Source organism: Panthera tigris, chromosome E3 (genome assembly GCF_018350195.1).
Source record: "Panthera tigris isolate Pti1 chromosome E3, P.tigris_Pti1_mat1.1, whole genome shotgun sequence".
NCBI classification, from domain to species: domain Eukaryota; kingdom Metazoa; phylum Chordata; class Mammalia; order Carnivora; family Felidae; genus Panthera; species Panthera tigris.
In genome coordinates this window covers 38,763,354-38,791,021 of record NC_056675.1, presented here as the reverse complement: position 1 = coordinate 38,791,021, position 27,668 = coordinate 38,763,354, and the positions used below count along the sequence as shown (strand labels likewise).

Sequence of the window (27,668 nt, the reverse complement as noted above, 5' to 3'; positions counted from 1 at the left end):
ATCCGTGGGTGTTGGGGAGAAAGAGGGAAGGTTGGTAAAAGGGCACAAACTTCCCATTGTAAGACCAATAGGGTGAGGGGATCTCATATACAGCATGGCGATGATAGTTAATACTGTATCGTATGCTTGAAATTTGCTAAGGGAGTGGATCTTCAGTGTTCTGACCACACACACACACACACACGTTGACCTTGTGAGATGATGCATGTGTTCATTCACGATTACCCTGTGTTGATTATGGTAATCATTTCACAATGTATACATATATCAAACTATCACATCAAACACCTTCAGTATACACGGTTTTTGTCAATGATATCTCAACGAACCTGGGGGAGAAAAGAAAAGCCATCTGTTATTTTAATGAACCATGATTGAATGAATGATGATTCACTAGATACAAAGAGTTGCTAATGGGGCAGTAAAGAAGGCCGAAAGCAGTTACCACCTATAGGGCTGGGGGGGGGGGGGGCAAGGGAAGAGGTTGGGATTATTAAAAATCGAAGCTTGGAGAGGGCCTTAAGGAGCTGAAAAGCAGATGTTGGAGAAAGAGTGCGTCTCAGCTGGGATGGGTGTCTCTGAGTTCAGAGGAGGGTCCCGTGGACCTCAGGCAGCTTGTGCCGGAGTCTCTAATGAGCCGTGACGAGGCTGATTCTGTGAGTGTGCGGAAATGTCAAACTCGATTCAGTTGTTATTCCTGGGATGAACCGTTGCTGCCTGGATAGAACGGGTGGTGGTGGCGGGAACAGAAAACAGGAAGCAGGGACTCCTTCCTCCTCCTCCAGCCTTTCAGTCTATGCCTCCTGTGGGCCAAAGCTAACAGGGATCGGCTGGTAAAGCGATCACCAGGTAGGGTCTGGAAGGGTGAGTTGGAAGCCGGAGATAGCAGCGTTCTAATCGGCACACCTGCTCTGTCCTGCTTCCTGAACGTGTTCAGGAATGAACCCATTACTCAGAAATCCCTGCCTCGGGCTTGCTTCCGGGAAACTTGTCCTTCAACGGTTGGAGCCAGACTCTAAGAATGAGATTCTAAAGTGGAACCACCCGCTGGCCGCCTGGCCCGGAGGACACAGCACCCGTGGTGGGAGGGTTTTGAGAAATGCAGAGCAGGTGTCGAGACTTCCGGCCTGTGCTGACCGGGGAGAGACCAGAGGAGCTGGGAAGTGAACTGCCCTTGTCCCATGTCTCCGGGTGCCTCACAGACACGGCGGGAAAGAGCTGGTCAAGACCGTGGGATTATGCGGCTGTTGTTGTCTTTTTTTGGTAAGTTTCCATTTTTAATTCCACTTAGTTAACATTCAACGTAATATTAGTTTCAGGTGTACGATATCATGATTCAACACTTCCATACATCGCCCTGCGCTCATCAGGCCAAGTGCGCGCCATAATCCCCATCACCTATCCCTCCCCCCCCCCCCCCCCCCCGTGCCCCCACCCTCTCCCCTCCGGTAGCCATCAGTTTGTCCCCTATAATTAAGAGTTTGTTTTTTGATTTCTCTCTTATCCTTTTCCCTTTGCTTGTTTTGTTTCTTAAATTCCACATGTGAATGGACTCATATGGTATTTGTCTGTCTCTGACTGATTTGGCTCAGCGTAAGACATTCGAGCTCCATCCGGGTCATTGCAACGGCCAGATTCCATTCTTTTTGATGGCCGAGTAATATTCCACGGTGCATCTACGCCACATCTTCTTTATCCATTCATCAATCAATGGACACTTGGGCTGCTTCCATAGTTTGGCTGTTGTAGATAACGTCGCTATAAACATCAGGGTGCATGTATGCCTTTGAATTAGCGTTCCTGTATTCCTGGGTAACTACTCAGTAGTGCAATCGCTGGGTCATAGGGTAGTTCTCTTTGTAGCTTTTTGAGGAGCCTCCATACTGTGTTCCAGAGCGGCTGCACCGGTTTGCATTCCCACCAACAGTGCAGGAGGGTTCCTTTTTCTCTACATTCTTGCCACCACCTGGTGTTCCTGGTGTTGTTGAGTCTAGCCCTTCCGACAGGTGTGAGGCGATAGCTCATTGCAGTTCTGATTTGCATTTCCCGGTGATGAGTCATGTTGAACATCTTATCAGGTCTCTGTTGGCCATCTCTTTGTCTTCTTTGGAAAAATGTTCATGTCTTCTGCCCATTTTTTATTTAAAAATAAATAAAATAAATTTATTAATTTATTAATTATTAATAAATAAATAAAATCTTTTTTTAAAGATTTTGTTTTTTAAGTAATCTCTACCCCCAACATGGGGCTAGAACTCGTAACCCTGAGATCAAGAGTCGCAAGCTCCCCTGACTGAGCCAGCCAGCTGCCCTGTGCCTATTTTTTAATTGGATTATTTGGTTTTGGGGTGTTGACTTGTATAAGTTCTTTATGTATTTTGGGTACTAACCCTTTATCAAATATGTCATTTGCAAATACCTTCTCCCATTCCATAGGATGCCTTTTAGTTTTGTTGATTGTTACCTTTGCTATGCATAAGTTTTTATTTTTATGATGTCCCAAGAATTTATTTTTGCTTTTGTTCCCTTTGCTCAGGAGATGTATCTAGAAAGAAATTGCTACGGCTGATGTCAAAAGCGTCACTGCCTGTGTTCTCAGGGTTTTTATGGTTTCAGGTCTCACATTTAGGTCTTTAATCCATTTTGAATTTATTTTTGTGTATACTGTAAGAGAGTGGTCCAGTTTTGCCAAGACCATTTGTTGAAGAGACAGTCTTTTTCTTGTTGGATATCCACTCCTGCTTTGTCGAAGATTAACTGACCATAGAATCGTGGGTTTATTTCTGGGTTTTCTATTCTGTTTGATTGATCTCTGACTACTTTCATGCCAGTACCATATGATCACTACAGCTTTGTGTTATAAGTTGAAGTCCAGAATTGTGATGCCTCCAACTTGGTTTTTCTTTTTCAAGATTGCTTTGGCTATTCAGAGCCTTTTAGGATTTTTAGGATTCTTTGTTCTAGTTCTATGAAAAATACTGTTGGTATTTTGATAGGGATTGCATTAAATGTGTAAATTGCCTTGGGCTGTATAGACGTTTAAACAATATTTGTTCTTCCTACCCGGGAGCATGGAATTTCTTTCCATTTCTTTGTGTTATCTTGAATGTCTTTCATCGGTGTTCTGTACTTTTCAGACTCCAGGTCTTTCGCCTCTTCGGTTAGGTTGTTGTTGAGTAGCTTTGCCGCATGGACACAAAAGAACGACAGACGCATGTCAACTAATCACCCGTTCAAAGCACTTTGGCAGAACCCAAAGCAACCCACGTGCCCTTCGGCCAACAAAGCCCAAGAGCAGGCTGGGGGCCTCAGTGTGAAAGTAGCAGATCTTGAGGAAAAGGTGACCCTCCTAGGCCAATGTCAGAGTGCTGGGAGGGAAGACGTGAGACCCAGAGACTTGGAGTGGGGGTAGCTGAGGGCGGGTGCGTGGACAACCTGGAAGTCTCTGGGCCCAGGCTTCCACCCGCCCCCACTCTGTTCTGTTTCCCCGGAGAACTCTGATACATACAGTCTGTTTGGGACGTGTAGGGAGCCCCAGCCCGGCGCCAAGTGGTACCCGGCAGGTGCCTCCTCACTCCCCAGCCCACTCCCCACCCCCCACGGCAGCCTCGGTTTCCTGAGCCAGGACCTGGGGTGGCTGGATGCCAGAGCAGCATAGGCACCCGGAGGAACGGACCCCCGGAAACCCCAGATACCCAGACGACCCAACGTGGTGATCAGGACTGGCATCGTCAATCCTTTGGGCTCTCCTACCCTTTCACGGAAGGGAAGCCATACTTCTTCCCTGGCTGCTTGCTCTGGTGGGAGCCGGACCCCGACATGTACTCGGAGTATCCCGCGATTTCCAATTTTCTTTCTACCTTAGAAAGGGGAGAGGAGCTGGGACAGGGCTGGACAGACGGTCTCTTCCCTGTCACTTCCCTGCCGCACCAGGAGGGAAAGCCTCAGATGGCAGGGGGCACAGTATTGGAGAAAGGGAGGGTCCGCGAGGGGATACAGAATGGGGGCCCCATGCAGGCCTCCATTCAGGGCCAGAGTCAGTGAGCTTCCACCTTTAGCTGGAAATCCACTCCAAGTACTCTTTCGTAGCCCTCCTTCAGCCTTTAGAGCTGAGACTTAAACTCCTAAGCAGTGGGTTCGAGTCCTAGGTTGGGAGCTATTTTATTTTGGCCTGGTTAGCCCTTGCCCAGATCTTTCCAAACTTCAAGGAGGTTCCTAGCAGGGAAACTACTGAGAGAGGCTCTCTCCGCTGTGTGTGCTGTATATGGAACTTTTGTGTAAATGGCAACTTTTTAAAATTACTATATATATATATATATATACACACTATATATATTTATACTATTTATATTTATACTATATATATTATTTATACTATATATTATATATACTATATATACTATATATAGTATATATAGTATATATATTTATACTATATATAGTATATATATGTATACTATATATTTATTACTATATATATACTATATATATTTATACTATTACTATATATACACACACATATATATAGTAATAGTATAAATATATAGTATATATATAGTAATAAATATATAGTATACATATATATACTATATATACTATATATGTAGTATATATAGTATATATAATATATAGTATAAGTAGTATAGTATAGTATAAATATATAGTATACACACACACACACACACACACACACACACACACATATATATATATATATATATATATATATGAATGACATAAAACACGAATGCATCTTGCCTTTGTGAGGTTCCTCCGTGGTCCCTCTGCTGTGCTAGCCTCCCCGGACCATCCTCATGTTCCACTTTGGAAGAGTTTTAGTTTCTATTATACAGACCAGACCCGGTCACCTGTTTCCTTGTGTCAAGCTGGCTCAAAAGTTACGCCCAACGTGGGGCTCGAACCCACGACCCTGAGATTAAGAGTCTCATGCTCTACCGACTGAGCTAGCCGGGCAGCTGTAAGGGACTGCTATTCCACAGGCTAATTGAGGTACCCCAGAACTTTCCTGTTCTAAAATTGGTAAGGACAGGTTCTGGATCCTGTGCGCGCTGCACCCCGGGCAGTGGAACGCAGAAGTGGCGGATTGTTTTCAGCCAGGAGCGAGGGCGCGGCCGGGTCACCGTGTGCCGTCCTGTCCTGTCAGTGGGTCTGTGTGGCCCAGTAGCTCAGGGGAGCCGGCAAGTCTGGAGCAAGAGCATGGGACGAGTGTCACTGCCCGCTGTGATCCTCGCTTAGGGTGGAGAGCTGCCAGGTTCCAATCACGGAGGCTCCCTCGTTTTGAAACCCTCGGCCCTTTTTAGGGCTGGCGGCAAGGAGCAATCGGGAAGACTGCGGGGCCTCGCCGAGGGGACAAGCCGGGGAAACCCTCCTTCCCAGGTGGGTGCTGGACCCCGTGTTAGAGCAAGAGGAAAGAAAAGTTGGGAGCGTTCGCGCACCTGCAGATGGGAAGAAGTGAGCGGCGACCCCGGTTCTGACCCCCGCTTCGGGGTTCCCCAGTTGCGAGGGGCCGAGCCCGGGTCCAGAGGGGGCTCGGCGGAGCACAGGAGCCCCGGGGTCCTTTCCCGAGCGGCTGGAGGCCTGGCGGGGCTGGCCGGCCGAGCCTCATTCTCAGGGTCCCGGACTTGGGTCCCGCGTTGGGGGAAATTTCTGGGCTGGGGCCCACGTGAGACATCGCCGTGCTCACCCGGGCCCCGCAGACTCGCTTCTCTGGTGGCTCCGGGCGGGGGGCCCTGGCAGGGGCGGGGCCGTCGTGCTCGGGAGGGGAGGCGGGGAGAGGGTCCGGGGGCCGGCGGGTCCCCCCGCTCCCTCCTCGCCCCACCGTCTCCCCTTCCGGAATCGAAACCGAAACCTCGCCCCGCGCACCTTTCCGAGGGACCAAGAAGCCGAGACTTGGTGGGACGGGAGCTCGGAGCCGAGGACACAGGCCTCCAGGGAGAGACCTCACGACTTGCTTCGTGGGACGGCTCGTTGGTCTAGGGGTATGATTCTCGCTTTGGGTGCGAGAGGTCCCGGGTTCAAATCCCGGACGAGCCCGTCTTTGTCTTTTCGGAGGGTCACGATGCCTGAAGCCTCAGGAGGTCCGGGATCAGAGAAACTGGTCGCCCTCTCACTTCCCCCCAGGCCAGTCTCACCTGTCATTGAGCAGGAGACCTGGTCTGCCAGGTAGTCCCAGGATGGGGGGCGAGGACCCGACTGAGTCTGGACCCCTTCTTCCCTTTTGCCTTGGTGTGTGAAAGGTCATGTTTACAGACATCTTTTTCTTTCTTGAAGGGCTACCAGAAGGCCCTTCCACAGACAAGGGAAGGAAGGAAACCATAGTGGAAATTGGGCCTGGGGAGGGGCTGGGCCTTAGTGGTGGGGCCATGCGGGTCACATGGCGCCTCGGATCCCCATGCGGGTCCCCACAGGCTCTTCGGGTCCCCATGCGGGTCCCCACAGGCGCTTCCGCCACGTTGGAAGAACCGCAGGGTTTCAATAGGTTTTATTACCATTCAGGTATGGTGGGACCGGCGCATGCAGCCATTGAAAAGTCGTGTTATTCCCCACAGCTCCTGAGAAGGGCACGCCTGGCCCCTGGGCCAGCACAGGACAGCACAGTGGAGGCACTGGGTAGTCAGGAAGCACAGGAAGTGAGGAGAAAGCGTGGGCAAGAGCCTTTCTCTTGGTTTCGGTGAAGCTGGTTTGAATTAACTTCAGCTGCCTCTGGGACATAGGCGCTGTCCCTAGTAGTCTGTTTCCTGGCCTTGGGGTGATTCTGGAAGGTGCATAGTAACCCCCAGTCTGAGAGCCCCATGCAAAAGGCGACGGGGGTGGGGGGGTGGGGGGGGGTGGGGGGTGGGGCGGGCGCTGTGGTCTCCAGTTGGCTTGCGTCGGAAATGCACCCTTTAAGAGTCGTTTGCTAATCTCTAGGAATTGGCTGACCTTGGGAGGGAAAAATCCCGCCAGGGTCAACAAGGCCCCGGACGTCAAAGTTTCAGAATATAGAAAAGAAAAGACCTGGTTAATAAAGGCAGGGCGGGGGGCTTTGGTGGACATTTCAGCGGCCCCCCAATCTGGGAAGAGCTTCCCGATCTCAGTCAAGTCCGGCCTGGGGATTGTGGCCCGGAGCCCTCACCAGGCGGGCGGCAGCAGGGCCAGGGCCCTCTGCACGTGCAGACCGGTGGGCCTCCCCTTGACCCAGGCAGCCTCTGCTTTCTTCACGCAAGCCCCAGGGCGGTGCGTGCTGGCTGCCCCTTTTATGCCCCCTGTTGCTGGAGTCCCTGAGGGGAGCAGGCCCAGAACCCTTGAAGACTCCCGTCGCTTATGGGGAAACCACTACCACCCCCAGCGGCCCAGTAGCTCCTCCCCCAAATTCTTTCCGGAACCAGCAGCATCCCTCCCTCCAGCCTGCCTTAACCCCTCCCGACTCCAGTGCTCAGGGTCTGCCCCGCACCTTCACACCCAGGCCTGGAGGGAGCTTTGGCCGGGGCTCCGCGGGGAAGGTCCCTGGGGAGGAGGGCACATTCTCTCTTCTGCTTCACGTCCCTGAGGAGCCCACACTTTCCTCCTCGCAGTCTTTTCAGGGCATGAACGGAGGCCCCAGCAGATCCCTGTAGGGACGGACCAGAGACGGTGGCCGGATCAGGTCTGGGCCCCAAGGCCGGTGTCCAGGTGTGCTCAGTGGACAAGGGGACGCCTGGACCCTGGTTCCGGGCAGCGGTTTCCCCTGAGGGCTCCCCAAATTTCTTAACGTCCTTCCTCATCCTTTCTCCACCTGTAGACACTCAGCTTCCATCTGGGTCCGAGCGGGGTGCAGATGCACGTCTTGGAGCCTGGGGGCAGAAGGTGACACTTGGGTGAGAGCGGTGGGTCCCTCCAGTGGCTTGGGAGGGGTGGGGTCCCATGGGAGAGAGAACGGTCCCGCTCCAAGGGTGCGGGGTCCAAAACCTGTTCTCAGCTCCACTCCACAGCCCGGCCCTGCGCGTGGTGACAGAAGGAGGGTCTGGGGAGCTTTCCCAAGCCGATAGCCTCAGTTTCCCATTGGCAGGAAGAGCGGCCACCCCAAAACCCAGACTGGGACTTGCTGCCTTGGAGTCTTAGCGTGTGGCAGTGCTGCCCCCCACCCCTGCCATTCTCCTGTCCATAGAGAGCTGAATCAAACCCTTCTCTGACACCCACAGGAAGTGGGGACAGTTCCTGACCAACGAGCCAGAGCCGGAGGGGTGGCTCCTTGGTCTAGGGCTTTGATTCTCCGTTAGGGTGCGCGAGGTCCCAGGCCCAAATCCTAGTCGAGCCCTGCTTTTGGGGGTGTTTGGCAGTGGGCGCGCTGCAATCACCAGGACGCGTGGACATGACCCCCCAGGCTGTCACCCTCCCCTACTCATAGTGGTCCGGGGCCCTCTGCCCTGAGCGCCTCCCCGCTGAGTGATGATCGTGCCCTGGAGTCCCACGTACACCCTGAGCCCCAAAGGGACAACTTAGCAAAAACTTGAGCTTGTCACCACCGCGCACGTGGCATCCTGCCGTGGCGTCCCTCGGTCGTGCAGGTGATGGCTGTGGCTCCTTCCCTTGAGTAAACCCAAGAGAAAACTGTGACCGTGGTGGCTTTTCTCCTGTAGCCAGGTCCAAATCTCTGAAGAACCGCTTTCTAAGATTGCTTTGCTCAAAGAGGAAGTTGAGGAATAAAGCGGCTGTGTAAGGAGTGGGTGTCCTTCATCACCTCCGATGGCTTTGGTGCGCCCAAGAGGTTTTACCTAAACCGAATATGCCAGGAACTGCTCAGCGGTCTCTTTCTAAAAGGACGCCCAGCGTGGGGCTCGAACCCACGACCCTGAGATTAAGAGTCTCATGCTCTACCGACTGAGCTAGCCGGGCAGCCATAACCAAGGTGCTGCGACTGAGTTTCAGAATTTGTTGGGCTGCAGGCAAGTCAAAATGGCTAAGCAGTTCAGGTCTTGGGGACAACGGGGACGTGGCCACTTCTGGAGTCCCTCGGGGCACTCTGCGTGTGGGAACTGCTCAGAAAGGGCGGCGTCCCCAGCCCGGCGTGGGGAGCGGGGAGCCGAGTGGTGGAGGCTGAGGGGCCACCCTGACCCTCACACACACACACACACACACACACACACACACACACACACACACACAGATGGGCTCGGCGGGCAGCCGTAGGGAGCCCTGAGGCGTGGACGGGACTCAGCGGACCCGAGCCAGCTGACCCCGCCACACATGGACAGGCGGCAGGAAATGGGGAAGTGACAGCAGGCCCCGTCCTCCCTCACGTAATCAGACAAACCTGCGAACTTAAAATAATTAGACCCACCAGATTCCACTCGTTCGCGGGAAAATTCCCATCTATACTTCCTTTGAATTATCAAAAGTCAATTTATTTTTATTAAAAAATTAAAAAAATATATATATATATTTTTGCCCCCAAACCTTCTTGGTCTGCCCTTGGGCAACCCTGAGCTGCTGAATCTGCCCCCCACCATGGTCGGCTGCAGGGGGGGGGGCGGGTTGGGAGACCCCAGGGTGCCTGCCTCCCGCTCGCTGCCTCGGGATCCAGTCTCCAGGTTTCAGGGGCAAGAGCAAGGTGTCCCTGGACGCAGAGGTTCGGTCCTAGTGTGTCTGCATGTCTGAGCCCCAGGTGGGTTGGGGCTGGGACAGCCCCCACCGCACCCCCCTCTCCAGAGCAAGGAGGAATTTTAGGTAAACAGTAGGCTGGGAGTAGGACCCAGCAGTTCTCTGCTCGTCCCCCGCCCCAAACCCTGGAGTCTGGGTGGCTCAGTGACTCTGCTGAGGATCCACTGAGATTCCAGACTCCACACCGCAACTGCGTGTGCGGATCTGGCCCGCATCCTGAATACAGCTCACCAGTGTAGACAGGAGGAAGGAGGCAGCAGGGAGCCGGCACACAGACTGGGGAAGACAGAACACGGAGTGCATGGTGTAATGGTGTTGGGTGTGTGCAAGGCACTGAGGGTATTTGAAAACAAAAGGACTTTACTTGCAGAGGTATTTGCTCCCCACCCCAAAACGAAAAGCTTTTATGGTTGAGGCTATACGGTGTGTGCTTTAAAATTAAAAAGTGGAGGAGGACAGGTTTTAAAAATACACAAAAATGGGGGAGGCTGTGCGGGGCAGGGGGCAGAGAGGTTTGAGAATTCTGTGTTTCTGCTCAGTTTTGCTGCGGACCTAAAATTGCTCTAAAAAATAAAGTCCGTTCTTAAAAAAAGGCATAAACAGGGACACCTGGCTAAGTGAGTTGGTAAAGCACGTGGCTCTCGATCTTAGGGTTGTGAGTTCAAGTCCCATGTTGGGTGTGGAGCCTAGTTAGAAATAAGAATGAAAAATACACAGATAAATTTGAGCTGCTATTTCTTCTAATGCATTTAGCCCCATATTTCTTCTCTTTTGGGTCTCCAATGACTCCATTAGATATTTTGTTAAAATCCCAGCAAAACCTTAAGGCTCCTTCTTTTCTTTCTTTCCTTCCTTCCTTCCTTCCTCCCCTCCCTCCCTTCCTCCCTCCTTCCTTCCCTCTTTCCCTCCCTCCTTCCTCCCTCCCTCCCTCCCTTTCTATCTTCCTGTTCAGTGAGTCTCTCCTCCGTCTCGTTCCTTCGTTTGTCGCCCAACCATTACGCTATTTTCTTTCAGCTATTACATTTCTCAGCTCTAAGTTTTCCATGCGGTTATGCCTTATGTCTTCTATATCTTTGAGACTTCCAAGTTTTAATTTTGTTTCACGTGCGTTCTTTATAGCTCCTTCCAGCATTTTTAGGATGGCTGCCTTCTACCTCTCCTTTTCAGATGGTTCCAGAATCTGTGTCCCTGTCTTTCACTCATCTTTTCTCCTTCAAGTTGGGATTTTCCTGGTTCCTAGTAGGACCAGTGGTCTGCAGCTCCGTCGTGTTTGGACAAGTTTGGTGTTATGTTTTGAGACTCTAGATCTCATGTACATCTTCTGATTCAGCGGGCTCCTCTGACAACGCGCCCCCCCACCCCCCCCCCCCCCATGGGAAAAGAAGATTCTACCTTGTTGCTGCCTGGGGGGCCCAGTTCACGCAAGGTGGGGCGTCCTTATTGCGGGGCAGGAGCGAGAGTTTAGGCTCCCCACCAGGCCTCTGCTGTCACCCCCTGGCTGGGGGGAGGTGGGGCATCCCACCAGACAAAGAGAAGGCTGGAGCAACGTTAGAGGCTGTAGTAAAGCAAGGCTTCCGGGGCTGCTGCCGGGTCCTGGGCCCTGCAGGTTTTGTTCAAGTCCCAGGAAGGGAAAAGGGAGGTGAGGGGAACCCGGGGCTGAAGTCAAAGGGTCCATTTCGAGAGCTGCGCGCTCTGGGCAGGCCCTGCCCGCCACCAGACGCTCCCCTTCGGGCAGGGTGACCGCAGGGAGGCGGGGGAGGGGGTTGGAGGGGGAGGTGTCCCCGGAGGCTCCCCGGGCCCGCACTGGTAATTAACACAAGAAGCAATGCTGGCCGTCAGCCAGAGTCTGGCTCCTCGGGAACATAGTTGGGGGGCGGGTCTTCCCCGCCCGGTCTGGGTCCCCTTGCCACTCCCGCGGGCGCAGGACCCGGGCCACCCAGCCCAGCCGCCGTGCTGGCTCAGCGCTCCCCCTGGCGGCCGGGAAGAGAATCACCTGGGAGTGCAGGAGCGGCTGGAGGCCGGTGAAGGGCCGAGTCCCTGGCTGAAGCCGTGGCCTCTCACGTCTGTGTGGCGCGGCTGCTCCTGGACATCTCTCTCTGTAGGCCCCCAATTCGATGTCGAGCTCAAGTTCAGGACTCTCTGGCCGCGGGAGCGACGGTACATCAGGTGGCATTTGTTCCTGCAGGTGGCTCTGGGCTGGGGACCCAGAACTTCAACAGGGCCCTGGGGGGATTTGAGAAAGGAGAAGGAAAAGGATGGGGCTCGTCCGGGATTTGAACCCGGGACCTCTCGCACCCTAAGCGAGAATCATACCCCTAGACCAACGAGCCACCCCTGGTAGCCGCCTACTTCTCCTTATTTGTAGTATCCTCGCGCCCTAGGTGCCCACCTCCTTGCAGTCTCCTTCTCTGGGGGCAGCCATGCCCGCACCGCCTCTCCCGAAGCAAGATGCGCTTTTGCCTCGACTTGTAGCACCTGCCTTTAATACTTTGAGTAGCAGGGAGGTAGGACCAGTTTTTGTCCTTGCCCGGCTAGCTCAGTCGGTAGAGCATGAGACTCTTAATCTCAGGGTCGTGGGTTCGAGCCCCACGTCGGGCGTGCGGTTTTGCCTGATAAAGAGGCCAAAAGACAACTCAACGCAGGGAAGGTATTTCGCAGATCCGCCATTTAAAGAGGCTTTTCACGATCTCAGGTAGATGCTACCAGGGAGGTGGCTGCGTGGCTCTCCGAAGCCTTGCACGGTCTCTGTGCTCCTGGGAAGCAATGCAAATATTTGGGCCCACCAGCCAGCTTCTGGATGCTGGCCCAAGAAGACACATAGCTATATCTTTTCTTAGATTAGTAACCCGACAGTGACCTGCGCTATCACATTTGACCGGGGAACAGGATGCAAACCCAGAGCTCGGTGTCTGTGTGGGTTTGGGGGTGACTCTCTAGGTCCCGAGTGGGGCTCCCAGGAGGTGGCTCCTGATCGGGGCCACTCCAGTGCCTGAGGAGGGACTGCGCAGAATTTCCCTCCCCCACCCCCACCCCGAGGTTGGTGGCCTGTCAGCTTTCCTTCACTTCTCCCCAATGAAAGGGAAACAGACAGGGGGCATTTCGTTTTCTATTTTGGGGAAGAGGGAGAAGGAGGGTATGTGCTTCCCATCAGCTGACTTTCTTGTGTTCTCTTGCAACGGTTTAGGCTCGTGAAAAGACCCTGCTAAGTGTTTGACAGGACTGTGTTTTCTTTCTTTTGTGGTGGGGACCCAGGTTACGCTGGGAGACACCCCTCCTCTGGACCCTGGGATCTGCCAGAAGCCCCCTCTATTTCTCACTCAGGGCACTCTTAGTCTCAGTAATCTTTCCTGGTGTTCTTAGGGGAAAAGGAAACTCAGTTTATTAGGGACTTAGGTCCATACACCTTCGTCGCTTCTTGGAAAAAATTCTTACCAACTCAGTGTCTCTATTAGCTTCCCGTGGCCGCCGTAAGAAGTTACCACAACCTGAGCGATTTAAAGCAACAGAAATATATTTTCTCACGCTTCTGGAGACCAGAGTCTAAAGTCAGGGTGCCAGCTGGCCATTTTTCCCACTCTCTTTAAAGGCTCCAGGGAAGAACCCCTCCTCGCCTCTTCCAGCTTCTGGTGCTCTGGCCAACTTTGGCTTCTAGACTCATCACTGCGGTCTGTGCCTCCACTGTCACAGTGGCTTTCTTCCCTCCACGGGCCTCTGTGTCCTCATATAATCTTTTTATAAAGACACCTGTCGTTGGGTCAGGGCCCACCCTACTCCAGGATCTCACTGTATCTAATTATATGTGCAAAGACCCTACCTCCTGAGGTTCTGGGTGGCCACGGTAGTCGGGGGACACCATTCAACACTCTTTTTTTTTCCAAAAAATTTTATGTTCCTTTTAGTTTTCTAACTCACAACCCCAAGATCAGGAGTCAGATGCTCTACCCATTGAGCCAGCCCGATACCCCATTTTCTTTTTACTTTTTTTAATTTTATTTTTTATTTTTAAAAAATTTACATCCAAATTAGTTAGCATATAGTGCAACAGTGATTTCAGGAGTAGATTCCTCAGTGCCCCTCCCCCATTTAGCCCATCCCCCCTCCCACAGCCCCCCCACCCCCCCACCCCCCCCACCCCCATAACCCTCAGTTTGTTCTCCATATTTATGAGTCCCTTCTGTTTTGTCCCCCTCCCTGTTTGATATTATTTTAGTTTCCCTTCCCTTATGTTCATCCGCCCTATCTTCTTATTAAATAATAATTCTTTTTTACTGGGATATGTGCAGTGGGCGGGCCGTGTACGGCTTCTCCAACCTTGGGATGAGATTGCGTACTGCCTCGCACGGTTCCTGTTCCACACTGATTCTCTTGCCCTGATCGCGCGGATACTGTGGGAAATCCAACGTTTCAAAAATATAGCATCGTCAAAAGTTCAAAGTCAGTGTTCAGAGAGTGCGGTGTCTGATGGATGTTGAGGATTGATGTTTCCCTCAAAAGTTTTAAATATCCCTGGGCATTTTTACATACTCTAAAGGTGCCTCCGCACATCGCAGACTCAAGCCCGAAGCACCACCTTTGGGTGCTTTAGGGGCAGAAGTCGCTGGCGTCACAGGGAACTCATGCTGGTGGCTCCTCGGGGCGGAGGTTTGGGGGTGATTGTTTTGGAAGTGGCTGTACCCTGAGCCCAGTCCCACTTGAGGGTCCTGTCTATGACTGAGTGGTGCCTTGACCCAGCCCAGCCTTTCAACCATCCACAACACCGAGGGCTCAAGACCCCAGGTCGGCCGGGGGTATCCCTCCCTCTTGGTCTGAAAAGACAGCACAGCCAGGCCCCACACTGCCTACCTCAGAAAGGCCTCCTGGATTGAATCTGAGACCTCACATCTAAAGCAAGACAAACATCCTTAGGCCAAAAAAAGTCCCTTTGGTTGGTGATCCTTGGTGGCTCTAACTTCTCTCCCTCGCTTTCCTGACGCACTGACTCGGTTTCCCTTGGCCAGGGAGGAGTATGCCCTCATACCTGGAGTCTGGGATGCTAACTCTGGACCTTGTTTTCAGACGGGTCCCCCCAAGGGGCCCCCAGTGCTGGGCACAGCAGAGGACACAAGGACAGCCTAAGCAGAGAGTGAGTGGAGGTCCAGGCCAGCTCTGAAGGCTGGAAGGTCTTTTAGTCACTGTCAGGTGGAGTGATGGGTCTCTGGGTCCCTGCTCCTTCCTGGCCCTGAGTGGACTTTGGTCCCTTTGTCAGCAACAACCTGACCATCTGGAGAAGGAAAAAAAAAAAAAAAAAAAAAAAAAAAAAAAAAAAAAAAACAGCAGAGACACGGGCTCGTCCGGGATTTGAACCCGGGACCTCTCGCACCCAAAGCGAGAATCATACCCCTAGACCAACGAGCCGAATTGGCCCTGCCCTGTCTTGTTAATTCTGTCCCCTGGCTTCCCCCTCCTTCGGATGCGGTAGTGTCCCAGATGCCTACCGCAAGGAAAGAGGATTGGGTCACCGTCCAGAGAGCCGTGAGGTTCGACACTACGGGTCCTAGAGGTTCAGGGGTCAATTCCCCCTCCCCCCCAAGAGCCTCTGTCACCAGGACCTCCCTCCCGCCTTGGACTGTGGCCAGCTCCAGGACCGCGTGGGGGGTTCCCGGGGGAACTCAAACCCGAGACTAGGGCCTTCCGCCTTGAACCCCCCAGCCCGGGCTGTGGGCCTCTGGCCAAAGCCGGGTCTTCTCTGTTTGCGGAAAGGGGAACTAGGGTCCGGGGCAGACCCAGAGGCTCTTGTCCTCGGCCAAGCCCGCCCTCTTCTGGGCTCAACCCCCAAAGCCCCCGCGGGACTCTGGGTCTCACGAAGCTCCCCTTTGCCCCGGCGCCGGGCACCGTCCCGCGGACGCATCCCTAGGCTGGGCGGACGCGCGGGGCCTCGAGGCGCCGCGCTCATCTTCCCTTCTGGATGGGCGACGATTCTAGAAACCGACCGGAAAGGAAGAAGGTGGCCCGACCCGACCTTGCGCGGGGCCCCCGGGGCGCTGGGGGTCCCCCTCCAGTCCTGCGGCGGGTTCTCTGGGTCTCCCCGTCCACGCCGCGCCGCCAGCCCTAAAGCGAGTGCGGGACGCGGTGGAGGGGACGCGGCGTGGGGGCAGGGGGAGACGTTGAGAATTTGAAAGAGACCGGTCGGGGATTTGGACCCCGAGCGCTCGCAGGCGCAGCGGACTCATCCTCCAGGGCCATCTTTTCCCACTTAACACCAGTGACCTTGACCTCCACGATCCCGTGCTCCCTGTCTGCAAAAGGGTCCCGAGGGACGGAGGGCGGGAGGGCTGGGGGGAGCCTCGGTTCCCATCCCGGAGCTGGGAGGGAAGGAGGCGGGTTGGCACTGCTGAGGCCTGCGTGCTGCCTCCCGGGGCCGAGCGACCGTGGGGTTTCAGGGACTCGGTGCCTGCGTGGCACCGGCTTCCCAGCGCTGCCGGGCCCCCTGGGCCTCCTTCTGTTTGTCCTTTTGGGTCAGAGTGTCCCCGATCCCTGCCCGCCGCCTTGAATTTCGGGTTCCACCCCCCTTCCTCCCTTGCTGCTTTCAATTCTGAGGTTCTCGGTCAGTTTCCGGCTGGAACAGAGGAATCGTGTGGGAGGCAGCACTGGTCACAGGGGTGGGGCTGCGGTGAGGGGGAGGCCGTCTTGCCCCAGCGCTGCCTCCCTTTTCCTTTGAAGGAGCCGGCAGGTGCCATGCCCGGCTAGCTCAGTCGGTAGAGCATGAGACTCTTAATCTCAGGGTCGTGGGTTCGAGCCCCACGTTGGGCGCGCGTTTTACAAGCCTGGGCGAAGAAAATGAATGCTTCCCCGCCCTTAAGAGTAAGCAGTTACCACAACTCAGGGTTTCAGGGTCTGACTCTCAGGGGGACCCAAAGACCACATCCTTGTGCTGGATTTGGAGCTGCGGGAAGACTGGACGGGAGAAGGGGACGCCTTAGAGTTGCTCAGGTCTCTGCCTCTAGGTCTAGTCTCTTCTAACAGAGATTGTGGACTGAGTTGCTTTTGCATTTTGGGATTTAAATGTGTATCTAGTCCATGGAGACGTGGCAGGAGTAGCATAGCTCAGGGGAGTCATTCCTGCAGTTACGTGATCTCACACAGCACACTCTGAGCATGTTTCCTAACTCTTTTGAGGACACCAGGACTGCCCAGTTGTCTGGACCCCTGGGGTGGATGTGGTCCTCGCATCTGACGCCCTGGACTTTCCCAGAGTGGGTGCTGATGTGAATTCAAGATAAAGGAGTGAGGTCCCTCGCCTCCTGACCCCGGGCGTCTGAGTTCATGAGAGATCCACGGGCTACAGTTCTCTCCTCCCCCCGATTCCCTTACAAGAGCCAGGAATTCAATCCTGTGAAAATTGCCTTGAGTTTCACTCATAGACCGAGGGGAGTCCTTCCCAGCTGGGACCAAGGATAAGCGCCTGGCTTTTCCAGGACACTGGGTGGTGGGGATGGGATGGAGAGACGGGGGAGGGGCTGGGGCTATGGAGGTGAGAGTGCCACACCAGCCCTCAGGCTCAGGGTCATAGAACAGAGTCCACAGGGCGGGGGGGGGGGGGGGGGGTGGGGGGGGGGCGGAAGGAGGAAACAGGAGTTTTTGCACCCAGGAGGGTCTGTCTGCTTATCCCTAGACTGGGAGAAGAAACCCTGAGCCCTTCCTTTAGCGCAAGTCTTGGAACTTCCTCCTCCACCCCAGGAGACCCAGTCCTAGGGTAGCTGGTGTCCAAGGTGGCCGCGCAGCTGGGATGTTCAGAGAGGGGAGAGGGGCTTCGCTCGGCAGAAGCTGGATCAGCGCGGACAGAACACCTCCGCTCTGCTCCACAGTCCCCGGCGAACTCAGGGGACAGAGCACCGAACTCTTGATCCACTGCCTTTGAAAGAAAGATCAGGGCTCTAGAAGCCAAGTTTGGCTCAGTCCTAACCTCCTTGCCGTTCGGGCGGTGGTCCTTGCCGTGGCACCCTGGGCTGTGGACAGCCGGGCGTGTCCATGTGTGCGAGTGTAGCTGATTACCGGCAGGTGGACCCAGAGGGGTCCCACAGGACCAGCCAGCCAAGAGGGTCCTGGGCCTCATGCAGCAGAGAAATCAGGCGCGAGTGGAGAGGAAGTGGGCGCAGTTTGTTGAAGACGTACAGACGCGGACAACGTCTAGGAGGCCTGGAAAGGAAACAAGAGTCTCGTGTCTGCTTGGGGCCTGGGGTTTTTGCTGAGGGTGGCGGTTCGGTGCACGTGTCTTCCGAGGCATCCAGGAACAGAGAGGGGTTAGCTGTTCGCCGTAAGTCCCTGCTCTGAGCCAGGGGTCTTGATGAGTCGGTGGTCTTGGAAAACGTTCAGGACGACTCCCGCCCCATCACTCCTTAGATGTCATCCGTTTTGCTGGAAGACTCCAAGGGAACCATTAATCCCTTGACCTTTACCAGGAGGACATACATCATCTGTCCCTGTAAGGTGTGTGTGAGGCAGGGGTGTGGGACGTAGCGGGAACGGAAGCGGAAAAAGGAGCAACAAAAAAAGGCAGTTCTTCACGGGGTCCCTTTAGGTTCTCTGTCTCACACTACCCAGGCGGCATGCGCAGTCCCTCTAAAATACCCAACGGAGCCGTCCCCAGCCAAGGTATGACCTGTGCAGGTGGACCCTGGCGGCCAGGCTAGACCAGTTTGAGCTTCACTGCCTCCCACTATGCAGATGGACCCTGGCGACACTGGCACGCATATTTTCTGGGTACTCCTACACAAACTTACGCCCCCCCCCACCCGCCTCTACTTTCGAGGACAAAACTCCCATTCTGAGTAGTCATCCGAACCCTAAACAAAAGAAAGCCCGCTCACCCCCACTTGGGGAGTCAACAGCTTTGGAAAGTATTCCCCACGATCTCCTTATTTGCTGCACATCAAGTTCCCTTTGTGTGACCGCCTGCCCCCAGCACAGTCTCTACCTGGAACTCACCAAGGAGGAAACTTGCGTGACCCTGTGTCACAGGAGCACATGGGGAATGGAACTCGGGGCTCACTTGTGTCCTTGGCCTCTGAGACTTGCAGAGCTAGAGGTCAGTGCCGCCGCCCCCTCCCCGTCTCAAATTAGCCAGCCTGGGTATCTGGGCATGTCCTGGGAAGAAAGGACCATCATTTCCTTACCTCTTTTAAAAAGACTGGAGCGGTGAAATGAGGGCTGGGCTAGATTTATTCCAGGAATGCAGGGTTGGTTTTATGTTCAAGATCGATCGAAGTAGTTAATCATGTTGAGGGAATGCCCAAGAACAGTCACGTGGTCTTCAGAAATGTTGGTAAAAACGCCCGGATTCAATTCACGCCTGTATTAATCAGGGTTTCTGGTTTCTGTATTTTATGACGGTTTGACCTCTTGGGGGCCCTGCCGGCTGAGGCGAAACCCCTCCACCCAGGGCTAATTCCCAGAGAGAGGAAACAATTTGCCTGCCAACAGGCCTTTCGTAGGCAAACCAGCCACCGGTGCGTCCAAACTCCTACCCACCTCCTCACCTGACTCTGGCACCACCCCTGCCCTAAGTCACCAGGCGGCAGATACCAGACAACGAGGGACAGCCCCTGCGTCCCGCATCTCGCTGAATTAGTCAAGCTAGCCGATCCGAAACTCTTCACCCTGCCTTGGTTTGCCTTTGCCACCGAAACGATTCGCCCTGAACTGCGGGAAGTTCCCAAAGGGGGCCGTCGTCCACCCCGCGGGGCTTAAGGATCAGCAGCGAGAAGCGGGGTCCGCTGCGGGCACTCCCTTCTCCCGAGCCCAGACTGGCTTCCCTGGCGCTGAGCGCATAAAATGGACCGGTCACCTCCTCCTTCGCCTCTTCCTCCTCCTCGACCCCGTCTTACTTGGTGCCGGTCCCCTTCCTCTTGTCTGCCCCCCAGCCAGCCTCCATAGCCCCCACCGCCGTGGCCGCCTGAAGCCTCGGGGTCCCCTGCAGAGCGAGTGCTCTGGCCGCACGGGCCCTCCGGCTCACCCGAGCCCCTCATCCTCCCCTCCCCCACAGTATGCTCCCCACTCCCCTGGGGACGGGAATCGGCCCCCTTCCGGGGGATCAGCCGAGCCGTCCTCCTGGGACGGCGCCGCTCAGCCAGCCTGGGATTGAGCCGGGGTCACGCGCGACGCGAACAGTTGTGTGCGAAGCTCAAGCAACCTCCCGTGCGTGCGAGGCTCGTTGGTCTAGGGGTATGATTCTCGCTTCGGGTGCGAGAGGTCCCGGGTTCAAATCCCGGACGAGCCCAGGGCGCGTGCCTCTGCTTTCTACCCTTTTACAAGGGGAATATGGAGCTCAGGAAGCGTGTTGCGCTCCGCTCAGGCCCTTCCCGGGGACCTGACGGGGCCTGGCCACTCGTGCTCTTGGGGGTTGTGGGGGAGAGCGGCGGGGCTTCGGGCTACAGGCTGGGGCGGGGAGGGGGGCGCGGTCGGCCAGTCCACTTGGTGGCCAGCCCAGCTGCTCTCCTCTCTGCCACCCCCGCGGGACACCTGTTTCCTCCAGCTGGCCCGCTTGAGATGCGCTGACTTGTCTCAAGGAAAGTAAGCGATCTTCTGAGTGTTGCAGTGACATTTTGGATATATTAGGTTATGTAAAATATATTATCGCCATCAATTTTGCCTATTTCTTTTTACTTACTGTTGTGCGTTTTCGTGTGCCACTAGAACATTTTAAGTGGCAGGCGTGGCTCATATTTGTGGCCGGCAATAACGCACCACGCTGGGCCAGAGGCCTGACTCTCGTTGTGGGACGCAGAGGTCCTAGCTCCAAAAGCGGATCGACCTCTCGATGGTAAAAAACGTTCCCCTCCGGTTTCGACACCGTAGCCGGGGGTGGCCCTCCCTCCCCACCTGGGTTCTGGGCCCTGGACGAGACACTCGGCCATGCAGACGCTGTTTTCCCCATCTGTGAAATGGGAACAGTTCTGATTCACAACGATTTATTTAAATGACCGTCCTTTCCGCCCCTGGTTCGTGGCGCCCACTTTTTCACAAATCAAGAGTCTGAGTGTATGTGGTTCTAAGACTTCGCTGCTTCCTACCTCGGTCTGTTTACTCTCGTGCCCAAACCAGTTTAGCTTTTATGGGTAAGTCTTGATATCCAGGCGTGTGACTCTCTCAAATATGTTTTGGTGACCACTGGCCCTGATATGTCCCCTCACTTATTAAGGTCTTCTTTAACTTCTCACAGTAGCGTTTTATATTTTTCTGAGATACGTCTTGCCTATCTTTCATTAGAAGTTTTGCTGCGTATTTGATGTTGTTGAAACTATCGTAAATTGCATCCCTTTGGATAGAATGTGTGATTTTTTGCAGATATGTATGAAATACAACCAATTTTTACATATCAGTCTTGGATCCAGTAACATTGTGAAACTCGTGTCATTTCTAATTTACAGAATTTTCTGCATATCCAGGCACATCATCTGTGAATAATGGCAGTATCACTTAATTACTTCTGATCTTTATTTATACCTTTAAAAAAGTTTTTTTTAATGTTTATTTCCGAGGCAGAGAGAGACAGAGCATGAGTGGGGGAGGGGCAGAGAGACAGAGAGACACAGAATGCTAAGCTGTCAGCACAGAGCCCAATACGGTGGCTTGAACTCACAAACCCTGAGACCATGACCTGAGCCGAAGCCGGTCGCTGAACCGACTGAGCCACCCAGGCGCCCCAGATTTTATTTTTTTTAAGCACACCACACCCAACATGGAGTTTGAACTCATGACCCCGAGATCAAGAGTCCCATGCTCCATGGACTGAGCCAGCCAAGCACCCCTGGGGTCTTGCTTTTACAGTTAGGTAGGTGGAATCTGACTTGGCCTACAGTCAAGGGTTTTTCTTTACAGCTAGTATCATGGTACTTCATAGTCCCTCCAGGGATGAAAACCACAGCAAGCAGGGGTCCAGACACTCAGCGTTGGGGTCCACAGAAGGCAGGTGTCCTCAACACCCATAAACACAATTGGTCCCCTGGTTAGGCTTTGCTAAGGGCTAAGTTTTGGGTTTGAGTCTGACTCCGGGACTTTGCTTTCGCGGAGGGCTTGAGGTTCCTCCTGGACCTGGAGAACCACGGAAAGTTCCCAGTGTTGGCTAGCTTACTTGGCAAAGCACAGAGCCCTCTCCCAGTCTGGGTTGGGAGCTCCACTCTGGCCTTGGTCCTGGGCTCATTAGCCACAGCCCGTTCCATTTCCCCCAACTCAGAAAGGTCCCCCCGTCTCAGAAAGGGTTCTCAGTTCCAGGCAGGCGCACAAAGATCCGCAGTGTCAACGCTGGGCCCATTTATTGCCGGGAATGCTAGGGAATCGCCGAGAAAATCAGCCAATGGCAGAAGCCACACACACCGCGCCCCCGCCCCCCAGCTCCTCTCCGGATTTATTTGACGTGAGGACCTAATTGACGGCCAGCAAGAGCGGTGCTCCCTATCTTCAGGGAGGATGCAAAATCCTGCCAGCTTTCGTGGCACTGCCGGGCCGGTGCGGTCCCCCTCGTGCACCCTCTCCCGGGTCAGATTTCTCAAAATGTAGGCTTTGTTCAGGATAAAATGAACCAAGGGCAGAGGCCCACGTGAACGTTTCTGGCCTCAGCCAGCTGTGAGGGTCTCGGCGGTGTGGAGGGGAAAGCAGAAGGCCCTCTCTAGCCCGGGGCACGCACAGGAGGGGGATCCAATCGATCACAGAAGCACCAAATGTAAGGTGTCAGCATCCGCAGTGGGGGGAGGGGGGCTGATCAACTTTAACGTCGGCTGATCAGCAGCATCGTCCCTGCAAATCTGACGTCCAAGGTGGGGCTCAGTTCTACAGTCTTGAAACTAAGGGTTTTACTGAGCCTAGCCAGGAAACTTCAGCAGCCTCCCCCCACCCCCAGCCCCAGTCCATCAGAGGACTTCGGGAGGCGCCAAAATGTCCGGGTTGAGTCAGGCCCTGAGTGGGGCGTGGCCCGTCCTGGGATCGACCCCTCCAGGCACAGAGCGCACTCTGTGCAGCCTTAAAGGTCTGGGTTTACGGACAGGTGGCTCTAGGACCTCCTATCCGGCACCTCCCCCACGCCCATCATCGCCGACAAGGGATAAGGAAATCAGCCACCCGCGGCTGGTGTGGACAGAGATGCGCGGAGCCTGGCCTGGAGCTGCCGGGGGGGGGGGGGGGGGGGGGCGGGTCCGGTGAGGGGGGCGAACAGGGTTGGAGCACGTGCTGACATTCAGGCTGTGGACTCGGATCCACTTCATGGATGGGCTCTGTGGCTGGTTTGTGGCCACCTCGGTCCCCAGGCCCGAGGTGAAGAAAAGACAAAGGCTCTCCCACTCTCCCACTTGATTTAAATAAGTCATATTAACTGGACGATAAGTGTGAGTTCCAGCCCTGATTTCTCTCAGGATGACTCACTCCAGGCTTCTTTTGAAATATCAAAATATCAAATATCAAATATCATTTTCCCCTCTTGCTCCTTGCCACCGTCGGGGTCCTGCCCTGCAGTGGACATCTGCATCTTCAGGACTTGGGCATCCATGGCCCCACCCCACCCCATCGGTGAGATTTAGGGACACAGCTCCGCTAGGGGACACTAGAGCCTGGTCCTGGTCCAACAGGCAAGGCCGTTGGAGGAAGGAACCCCCCCCCCCCCACACACACACCACCCGGGGCAGGTTGTCATGTTTCTCCAGGAAGAGAGCCCCCCCCCGGGGTGGATCCCCCTCCTCCAGGAATTGTGGGGTTTGGGGGAAGGGAGACTAGGATTCTGCTCTTGGGATTGTTATTCCCGGACCCCGGAGGGTTCAGTATTTGAAGGTATGTGTGATCGTTCTCTTCTAGATGTTTCTGTCTTTTTTTGCATGTGGGTCCAGATTGGGACCATCTGCCAGGTATGGTCCATGGGACTTTCTCAGCTCTCCATTTAATCTGTTCCTTCCCCCCAAACCCCGCCAAATGCTAAGAAGAGCCACCCCGCACACAGGTTCCAGGGATCAGGACCACCCTCACCCCCTTACCAGGAAAGCTAGAGGAATTTAACCAAAGGGCTAATGGGTGGTGGCCCAGAAAAAGTTCTGCCCTCAGCCCCACCCATCAGCACCCAAACCAGCTGAGCGCAGGTGTGCTTTCCGCTCTGTGAGACACCCCTCACTGGCCCCCCAGCTAGTTCCAGTCCCTTCTTTCCTCACCTTCACGGGTATTAAAGAAAACACCCGTGCCCCGACCTCGGGGTCCTAGGAGGTGCCGCTCCCAGGGGTGGCTGACAACAGTCTGGCCACAGAAACCACCCCAGCGCAGGAATGTCAAAAACACGACCACCCTACCCCGGGTGGGACTCGAACCCACAATCCCTGGCTTAGGAGGCCAGTGCCTTCTCCATTAGGCCACCGGGGCGTGCCCCTGGGGTGCAGGCTCCCTGGCCAGCACCGCCCCCTTCCTCGCGCGGGCACCTCCACGGGTCTCTGAACGCCGGGCTTCGGGCAGCATAGGCGCGAGAGACCCGTGGAGGTGCCCGCGCGCCGATGCTGCCGGAGGCCCCGCGTTCAGGGCGACGTCTGTCCCCTGCATGTTGCTGCGCGGCTTCTTAGTTTCCGGCCGCGAGCGGGCGGGGAGTCCTGGCACCACCCCCACCCCCGTGCCCCGTCCCGTCGGGTCCCGGTGCCGCCCCAGCTCCGCAGCCGCCCGAGTCCCCGCCGCGCCTCGCGGGGGCGAAGGTGGGGGCCGGGCGGCCGAGGGAAGCGTCCCCGCGCGTGCGTCTCGGGAATGGACCGCAGAGGCCCGAGCCGAATCCCTCCTCCCCTTTGTGGTATCGGGGGACACTTGGGGGGACCATCCCTCGGGTCCCTTCCCCTGCGGCGAGGTGGGCGATCAGAGTCCCTAAGGGCCCGACCCGTCGTCTTCGTTCTTTGGTTTGAGGTACGGTGCTTGTTTGGGGGACGAGCGGCCCTGCGCCGGAGCCTTGGGCGTCCCCGAGTGTCCAGATTCTGCTGGTTCCGGGGGGTGGGGGGGGGGGGTCGAGAGCAAGAAGCCGGGAAGGTGTCTCGCCTTTATAGTGCGAGCACAGATAGGACAGGTGGTGGCTGCGGTTTTCTCCTGCTGGGGAGAAGTGTCCCTCACTCCGCGTCGTGCAGAGGGACCCCGCTGGGAAGGACCCCGGGACCTGAGGACAAGGAACGAGGTGGGGCGAGAGCCGGGACCCTCCGCACTCGCACTCGGACCCGCGCAGGCCCCTGTCCTCCGACAACGCCCTCGGGACTCGGACCCAAGACCCTGCTGCCGGAGAGGCGGCCGCAGCTCCCCCGGATTCTGGGCGCCGGGCCTGCGGACTCCGCGAGCCCAGATCCCAAGCCTTGCCACCTGAGGTCGCAGGAGGTGGCTCGTTTCCTTCACCGCGGGGGCGTCAGCGGGTCGTTTCACGTTCAAAGATTGGGACCTCGTCCCCAGGCCTGGAGGGGCGGCTCCTCCGTTTCCCCCCGCCGCACCCCCAGAACCTCTGCAGCCAAGTCACCGGAGGCTTCAATACAAAGGACAGAGCACCCAGGGGAGGTTCCTGTCGCCCGGCTAGCTCAGTCGGTAGAGCATGAGACTCTTAATCTCAGGGTCGTGGGTTCGAGCCCCACGTTGGGCGGGTGTACCTTTTGGGCTTCAGCAGGCTTTTCAACAACTCCTAATCCCCACCCTGAGATCTTCCTGAGAAAACAAACCTCTGGTTGCTCATTCTATGACAAGAGAACACGGTTCGTGGGTGTAACCTTTACCCTCAAGGGAGACATTCTGAGGCTCTTTATCTTTAGAGTTTTATTTTTTAGGGGCGGTGGTGGCTTAAGCCTAGAAAGGCAGAGCCAAGCCTACAGGGGCAGGTCCCTATAGGTGGGGTCTAGGTCCTTTCCCCTACGGACTGGGTCCCCCTGCGTCACTCACAGGCGTGAGTCGGCTTTGGGTCAGTCAGGATCAGTCCGTGGGGCCTTCTCCACCCCTCATCCCAGATGACTCTCACATCCTCCACCTTCTCCAGGGGTGGGTGATGAGGTTGTCAGACCGCAGGGTAGGCCCAGATGGGGGTAGTGGAGGGGGAAGCATCAGATCTGTACACCTGGGAACCCAGAACAAGAGATGATCCGTCTCTAGAGAAGGGGAGTGGGCACGGGGTCAGGCAGGAAGGGGACACCGATCCCGGAGGCCTCCACAGTGTGGGAACTAGGTGAAGGGGCCGAGGATCCTCCCTGGTCCCCCTGCTTATGGTTCTCCTTCCTTTCAGACTCAACTCTTCTCCCCACTCAGTCTGCTGTCCTTGAGGAGGATGAGCTGAGGCTCTTATCCCAGGGACATGGCCTGAAGTCCACCTTGGGTCCACCTTTTATAGCCCTGGACCTGTGGGTGTAAGTGAGGCCTTCACCTAGACATTGTGGGCTCCCAGCTTGAACAGATCTTACCATCTATCTGTTGTGAGGCCCAGACCAACCTGGAACCCATAAAAGAGAATAACCCAGATGATACGCCAAGATGTGGACTCCTGGCACTTTCCAGACACATTCGATTCAGACCCCCAGGAGTGAGATGCCTCCCCTGCCCTCAGTAGCCCTTTGGGACACCCTGGCCCTGCAGGGATGGGCAGAGAAAGCCAGGAGCCCAGGTGATGGTGAAGACAGCAGAGGGAATAAGGAATGGACACGTTTAGAATTAAACCTGACCCCAGTGACAGGGGCCAATTTCTGGGGCTTTCTGCTCTCCCCACCCAATTGCAGGTGGCTCTACTCCCTCTGTGCCTGCCTTCCTTACTCCAGCCTGGCAGTGCTTCCCTGCAGGGACCCCTCCCAGTGTCTAGGAGACCCTGTTCACAGCCCTCCTGTCGCTGGGAAACTGTCACCAAGTTGGTACTCACTGTACCCCCAGCCTCAGCCTCAGGGGAACTCTGTGCTTTCTGGAGAGATCCTGGGGGGGGGGGGATTTTCCTTGGCTTGTGGGCTGGGGCCTTGAGCCTTCCCCTAGATGTGAAACGTGCAGAACACACATTCTGGGCAGTTCTTTTAGGGCTGCAGGAGAGCTACAGGACTAGGCTCCACTATTTTCCATCTGGGCCCCACAGATCTGGGCCCCCGAAAACCCAGCGTCTCAAGGACCTCAGTTTATCCAGCTGTGAAGTGGGGATAATCCCAGCTCGTGACTCAAAGATTTGTTTGGGATATTAACTTACTTAACTTTTTTTTGTTTTTGTTAAGTATTTAGAACACTGCCCTGAGACATTAACTCCTGTCCCAGCTTCAAGTTTGCTTGCCGGCCCCAGTCCTCCTTCCTGACTGAACCGGGCAACTCCCGGCTGGTGGAAGCCCAGGTTTTCTTTCTGAGGCCCCTCTTAGTTCTCTCTTTTCCGGCCTCTTCTGCTTTCCCATTTCACACTCCTCCTGACCCCTTTGGGCAGGAACCTGAACAGTCTCTTGTCCCAAATTGGCAGACCCTGGCTCTGCCCCACTCCCTGCGAAGGAGCTGGATCCCAAGGCCCGAACTCAGTGTCAGAGTTCAGCCAAGTATTTCAAGGGAATGAGGAATCGAGGGGTCAGGCCTGTTTTCCCGCCCCTGAGAAGGGGCCCCAATGATCAGTAGTTTGTGAGTTCCAGAGTCTGTTGCGTCTTTCCCCGCCCACTCCCGTCCGCGGCCAATGTAGAGCGCTCCAGCCCAGGAAGACAGGCGCCGCTGATTGGAGGCAGAGCATCGGTCCCGGTTTGCGACCAACTGCGGGTGAGCTGTGTCCCTCGCAGTCCACCCTGGGCACAGCTGCAGTTCTCTTTCCTTCGCTGGATGCAAGCCTGGGCCGGAGACGAGCCCTGCCCTGCGCGCTGCCGCGATCAGCTGCGTAGCTGGGAAGCGGTGGGTTGGGGAGAGGCCGCGCGGTTCGGTCTTCCTTCCGCTGGGGCCGCTCGTGGACCGTTGATGAGCCTAGAACTAACCCTCGGTCCGAAATCTGACAGAGGCTGCGAACCCGCGAACCCACAGGGCCGGCTTCACAGGTGCACGCGCTGACAACTGAGCTATCGGGGTGATTTCAGCGCTTCCGC

At 55.4% G+C, this 27,668-nt stretch overlaps 10 non-coding genes across 10 annotated transcripts; 5 read left to right on the top strand and 5 right to left on the bottom strand.

Annotated features, from left to right (window-relative positions):
- Positions 1–4,901: 4,901 nt before the first annotated feature.
- TRNAK-CUU lies at positions 4,902–4,974 on the bottom strand. Its single transcript has one exon. It is a non-coding gene; the product is annotated as a tRNA-Lys (tRNA).
- Positions 4,975–5,982: 1,008 nt separating this feature from the next.
- TRNAP-UGG lies at positions 5,983–6,054 on the top strand. Its single transcript has one exon. It is a non-coding gene; the product is annotated as a tRNA-Pro (tRNA).
- Positions 6,055–8,801: 2,747 nt separating this feature from the next.
- Positions 8,802–8,874, bottom strand: TRNAK-CUU. The gene has a single exon. It is a non-coding gene; the product is annotated as a tRNA-Lys (tRNA).
- A 3,023-nt stretch (positions 8,875–11,897) lies between these two features.
- TRNAP-AGG lies at positions 11,898–11,969 on the bottom strand. Its single transcript has one exon. It is a non-coding gene; the product is annotated as a tRNA-Pro (tRNA).
- A 195-nt stretch (positions 11,970–12,164) lies between these two features.
- TRNAK-CUU lies at positions 12,165–12,237 on the top strand. Its single transcript has one exon. It is a non-coding gene; the product is annotated as a tRNA-Lys (tRNA).
- A 2,724-nt stretch (positions 12,238–14,961) lies between these two features.
- TRNAP-UGG lies at positions 14,962–15,033 on the bottom strand. The gene has a single exon. It is a non-coding gene; the product is annotated as a tRNA-Pro (tRNA).
- A 1,322-nt stretch (positions 15,034–16,355) lies between these two features.
- TRNAK-CUU lies at positions 16,356–16,428 on the top strand. The gene has a single exon. It is a non-coding gene; the product is annotated as a tRNA-Lys (tRNA).
- A 3,394-nt stretch (positions 16,429–19,822) lies between these two features.
- TRNAP-CGG lies at positions 19,823–19,894 on the top strand. The gene has a single exon. It is a non-coding gene; the product is annotated as a tRNA-Pro (tRNA).
- Positions 19,895–23,936: 4,042 nt separating this feature from the next.
- Positions 23,937–24,009, bottom strand: TRNAR-CCU. Its single transcript has one exon. It is a non-coding gene; the product is annotated as a tRNA-Arg (tRNA).
- A 1,161-nt stretch (positions 24,010–25,170) lies between these two features.
- On the top strand, positions 25,171–25,243 carry TRNAK-CUU. Its single transcript has one exon. It is a non-coding gene; the product is annotated as a tRNA-Lys (tRNA).
- The last annotated feature ends 2,425 nt before the right edge of the window (positions 25,244–27,668 follow it).